We start from the raw sequence: 6218 nt of genomic DNA, 5'->3' as shown, positions 1-6218 counted from the left end.
GTTTCAGCGTTTTATTGGACCAGAGAAAAAGAGGAATATGAGAATTGATCTTGATCGTATTTCATGTATGACACTGCTGACTCATACTGATGAAGATGAGGAAGAAGTGAAGATGAAGATGTTATATGAACTATATAACTGAGCAGTTTGACAGTTTTTGAAAATCAAACGTGTGAAAACCTGCAGCGTCAGTGAGTCACACTGACTGTAATGATCATTACTAAGGACACACGTTGTTCTGATATTCAACTGTCAGACAACAGAGGATTCAAAAAGACAAAGGCTCTATTTATATCAGTGTCACTGTGAGTACCAGGTCCTGGTTCTAGTTTCTACACAAACACGTCTTTGTTCCCATCATCAGCAACAAAGCTTCTTCTGTGACAGATTCTCAACAGCAGAGACTCAGAGGCAGCTCACAAAACTCTGATTTCAGGCTTTAAAAGATATTTGAATATTCTGCAGCACAGACGCAGCACATTGGAATTATATTTAATTATATCAGATTCATAATTATACCCAGTACATACAGTACCTTAGTAAACCCAGTACAGTAAACTTAGAACCAAAGACAGGACAGAGATTTGAGACAAACACAGTGTTTGTTGTCTTTTCATGGGAGAAAATATAGAATAAAATAAAAACAAGACAAGTAAACTAAACACACAAAGACACAAGTGACAGTATTTGTCCCAAAAAGAGATTTTATTGTAATAGAAAAAATCTTCAAGACACATTTTACAGCAGTAGGAATTCGAAATTCCTGATGGAGGACTGTGCTGCAGTGTAACATGGAGTAACATGCAGTAACAAGCAGTAACATGCAGTAACATGGAGTCATGGTGCAGTAACATGCAGTTACATGGAGTATCATGCGGTAACAAGCAGTAACATGGAGTCATGGTGCAGTAACATGGAGTCATGGTGCAGTAACATCGAGTCATGGTGCAGTAACATGCAAAACAAGCAGTAACATGGAGTCATGGTGCAATAACATCGAGTCATGGTGCAGTAACATGCAATAACAAGCAGTAACATGGAGTCATGGTGCAGTAACATGGAGTAGCAAGCAGTAACATTGAGTCATGGTGCAGTAACATTGAGTCATGGTGCAGTAACATTGAGTCATGGTGCAGTAACATGCAGTAACATGGAGTAACATGGAGTCATGGTGCAGTAACATGGAGTTATGGTGCAGTAACATTGAGTCATGGTGCAGTAACATGCAGTAACATGGAGTAACATGGAGTCATGGTGCAGTAACATGCAGTAACATGGAGTAACATGCAGTAACATGCAGTAACATGGAGTCATGGTGCAGTAACATGGAGTCATGGTGCAGTAACATGGAGTAACAAGCAGTAACATGGAGTAACATGCAGTAACATGGAGTCATGGTGCAGTAACATGCAGTGACATGCAGTAACATGGAGTAACATGGAGTCATGGTGCAGTAACATGCAGTAACATGGAGTAACATGCAGTAACATGCAGTAACATGCAGTAACATGCAGTAACATGGAGTCATGGTGCAGTAACATGGAGTAACAAGCAGTAACATGGAGTAACATGCAGTAACATGGAGTCATGGTGCAGTAACATGCAGTGACATGCAGTAACATGGAGTAACATGGAGTCATGGTGCAGTAACATGCAGTAACATGGAGTAACAAGCAGTAACATGGAGTAACATGCAGTAACATGGAGTCATGGTGCAGTAACATGCAGTAACATGCAATAACAAGCAGTAACATGGAGTAATGTTGCAGTAACATGCAGTTACATGGAGTAACATGGAGTCATGGTGCAGTAACATGCAGTAACATGGAGTAACAAGCAGTAACATGGAGTCATGGTGCAGTAACATGGAGTAACATGCAGTAACATGGAGTCATGGTGCAGTAACATGCAGTAACATTGAGTCATGGTGCAGTAACATGCAATAACAAGCAGTAACATGGAGTCATGGTGCATGTTACTCCATGTTACTGCACCATGACTCCATGTTACTGCATGTTACTCCATGTTACTGCATGTTACTCCATGTTACTGCATGTTACTCCATGTTACTCCATGTTACTGCATGACTCCATGTTGGTCAGTTCACCACTAAACTCACACAGGTCATGTGACTGCTCCAGCAGCTGTTAGCGCCTCAGTGACTGCTGCCTCCTGGTGGAAGGATGAAGAGCTACAGGAGTCCTGACACGTCCGGTGTCTGCAAATCAACAATTACACATCAGTGACTCCAGTAACAACAATGAGCTCTTCAGAAATATTCAAGACTTGATGCTCAATTGTAATGAATAGATTATTTTATAAAAGAAAAACTACAGATGTAAAGACGATGAGTGTCACAATCATAAATGTTATAATAGAACCAGTCTTCATGTGAGATTCATCCACATGTTGTGATATACAACCCAGGCTGGGTAGAATCAAACCATTATATAATCAGATGATACTGTTTGAACGGAAGTTAGTTGTTAGAACTATTTTAATAAACTATCTAATTATTAATGTTGACTTCAGTTTGATGTTTTAAAACACGTGATGAAAATATTTTTGTCTTGATTCATAATGTCTTTGTCTCTTGAACATCTTCCTGCTCTACTAGGACCGAACCATTTCATCCAATCAGATTGAACCACAGAACAAATGTCGTAGACATAAATTTAAGAAATAGATATGCTGAATATAATTTGACTTCGTTTCTATCATATCAAAACACTGACAACATTATTTATAACCAGCTTTATTTATGATATTTAAAACAGTCTATATGAACCCGGTGAATATTCATTTGTCTAAATGAATGAAACAAAACGGATCCATTAAAAATACCTTTGCATCTTGACGCGTGTGCGTGTTGTTCCACACCCCGAGCACGCGCACGATGACGGAGCGATGCTGGACGCGTTTTGATTCCAGAAGAGAAGAGAAGAGGAGAGAGAGAATAGAGAGAAGAGAGAGGAGAGGAGAGGAGAAGAGAAGAGAGATAAGAGAAGAGAGAGAATAGAGAGAAGAGAAGAGAGAGAAGAGAAGAGAGAGAAGAGAGAGAAGAGAGAGGACTGAGAGGAGACGGTGATTTGTAAGGTAAAATAAAATCTCTCTATGCTTCATTAGGCTGGAATAGAAAACATGGAGCCGGTGTGTGTGTGTCCGCGTGTGTGTGTCCGCGTGTGTGTGTCCGCGTGTGTGTGTGTGTGGATCATTGTGTGCGTGTGTGTGTGTGCGTGTGTGTGTGTTAGTGTGTGTGTGTGTTAGTGTGTTAGTGTATTAGTGTGAGTCAGTGTGTGTGTGTGGGTCAGTGTGTGTCAGTGGTTAACATGAGACAGTTTGTGTGTTTCCTCGTGTGTGTGTATGTGTGTATGTGTGTGTGTGTGTGTGTTAGTGTATAAGTGTGGGTCAGTGTGTGTCAGTGGTTAACATGAGACAGTTTGTGTGTTTCCTCATGTGTGTATGTGTGTGTGTGTCTGTGTGTGTGTGTGTTAGTGTATAAGTGTGGGTCAGTGTGTGTGTTGGGGGGGGCAGTGTGTGTGTGTGTGTGTGTCAGTGGTTCACATGAGTCGGTTTGTGTGTTTCCTGGTGTGTGTGTTCCAGCAGCAGAAACACAACAAATGATTCTTGATCTCCGTGCGTCCGACTCTCTGCTCCTGGAGACTCAGCAGGTTTTCACTTTGCTCTCAGCCGGGACGTCTCCATCTTTGTGTTTCCATGTCGGTTCCTGGCTGCTGGTGTTGTCCTGTAGAGCTGAGGCCTGGGTTAGGATCAGGGTTATGAGGCCTGGGTTAGGGTCAGGGTTATGAGGCCTGGGTTAGGGAAGGGTTATGAGACCTGGGTTAGGGTCAGGGTTATGAGGCCTGGGTTAGGGCTATGAGGCCTGGGTTAGGGTTATGAGGCCTGGGTTAGCGTTAGGGTTATGAGGCCTGGGTTAGGGCTATGAGGCCTGGGTTAGCGTTAGGGTTATGAGGCCTGGGTTAGGGTTATGAGGCCTGGGTTAGGGTTATGAGGCCTGGGTTAGGGTTATGAGGCCTGGGTTAGGGTTATGAGGCCTGCGTTAGGGTTATGAGGCCTGGGTTAGGGTTATGAGGCCTGGGTTAGGGTTATGAGGCCTGGGTTAGGGAAGGGTTATGAGGCCTGGGTTAGGGTTATGAGGCCTGGGTTAGGGTTAGGGTTGTGGGGCCTGGGTTAGGGAAGGGTTATGAGGCCTGGGTTAGGGTTATGAGGCCTGGGTTAGGGTTAGGGTTATGAGGCCTGGGTTAGGGTTAGGGTTATGAGGCCTGGGTTAGGGTTATGAGGCCTGGGTTAGGGTTATGAGGCCTGGGTTAGGGCTATGAGGCCTGGGTTAGGGTTATGAGGCCTGGGTTAGGGTTATGAGGCCTGGGTTAGGGTTATGAGGCCTGGGTTAGGGTTATGAGGCCTGGGTTAGGGTTATGAGGCCTGGGTTAGGGAAGGGTTATGAGGCCTGGGTTAGGGTTATGAGGCCTGGGTTAGGGTTAGGGTTGTGGGGCCTGGGTTAGGGAAGGGTTATGAGGCCTGGGTTAGGGTTATGAGGCCTGGGTTAGGGTTAGGGTTATGAGGCCTGGGTTAGGGTTAGGGTTATGAGGCCTGGGTTAGGGTTATGAGGCCTGGGTTAGGGTTATGAGGCCTGGGTTAGGGCTATGAGGCCTGGGTTAGGGTTATGAGGCCTGGGTTAGGGTTATGAGGCCTGGGTTAGGGTTATGAGGCCTGGGTTAGGGTTATGATTCCTGGGTTAGGGTTTTGATTCCTGGGTTAGGGTTATGAGGCCTGGGTTAGGGTTATGAGGCCTGGGTTAGGGTTATGAGGCCTGGGTTAGGGTTAGGGTTATGAGGCCTGGGTTAGGGTTATGAGGCCTGGGTTAGGGTTAGGGTTATGAGGCCTGGGTTAGGGTTATGAGGCCTGGGTTAGGGTTAGGGTTATGAGGCCTGGGTTAGGGTTATGAGGCCTGGGTTAGGGTTAGGGTTATGAGGCCTGGGTTAGGGTTATGAGGCCTGGGTTAGGGTTATGAGGCCTGGGTTAGGGTTATGAGGCCTGTGATGAGGCAGGACTCACTCAGACGTTAAACTCAGAGAGGAACAATCCTTTAAAGCTGATTCTACAGGAACATGCAGGACACAAACAATCTGAACCCTGACAGACGGTCTGTTAGTCAGAGTCTGTGGAGACTGGATGTGACCTTCAAGCTGTTTCATGTGTGTGTGTGTGTGTGTGTGGGGGGGGGGGGGTCATCACAGCAGCTCTGGTGGCTTCATGACTTCTGATCTGATGTAAACTGAGTTAAGAGCATCAGTGTCCGTGATGTGATTTCATGTTCACCTCTCAGAACTCGGCAGGAACTCACTTTCCCAGCAGCCTCGTCAGTCGCCTGATTGGTGCTTTATACTTTCTCTGTGATGGCTGCTGCTGTCTCCATGGAAACTGAGGCTGTCAAATGATGAACACAAAGTCATGTTCACGGTTGAAAAGCCGCACGTTAATCTTCAGAACTGAGTCGACCTCATGCAATGAAAAGCTTCTTTTATTTATTACATTTCATTCTCTTGTATCTCAGGAACTGACAGAGATTAATTCTCTGTGAGGACGTCAACACTAAAATCTGTGTTCGAGATACAAGAATCAAGTTTATTCTTTAATCAGTGTTTGTGTTCTTCAGGCGTCATGCGTAAAGATTAGTGCACTTTAATCCTGATGATGTTTTCTTACAGTTGACATCTATTGCACGTCTGTCCGTCCTGGGAGACGGATCCCCACATGTGTCTCTCTGAGGTTTCTACATATTTGTACCTGTTAAAAAGGTTTTTAGTAGTTTGTCCTGACTTGCTGAGGGTGAAGGACAGAGGATGTCTCACCATGTTAAAGCCCTATGAGACAAATTGTGATTTGTGAATGTGGGCTATACAAATAAAACTTGATTGATTGATTGATTGACATTCAAAACACCTTAAACTCCCTTTCTGTTAACTGATGCTTTTACATTCTACAATCAAAGAGCTGAGTAGAAGCAGCAGGAATCAGAAAGAGAGAAATCTGTGTGAAAACACTTGAACCTGCAGAAACCCGCAGGAAGTGACAGTGAGGAAGTGAGGAAGTGAGGAAGTGACAGTGAGGAAGTGACAGTTAGGAAGTGAGGAAGTGACAGTGAGGAAGTGACAGTGAGGAAGTGAGGAAGTGACAGTGAGGAAGTGACAGTGAGG

This window comes from Limanda limanda, chromosome 3 (genome assembly GCF_963576545.1).
Source record: "Limanda limanda chromosome 3, fLimLim1.1, whole genome shotgun sequence".
Taxonomy (NCBI): Eukaryota; Metazoa; Chordata; class Actinopteri; order Pleuronectiformes; family Pleuronectidae; genus Limanda; species Limanda limanda.
The sequence above is the reverse complement of the archived record's forward strand: the minus strand, read 5'-3'. Positions refer to the sequence as shown.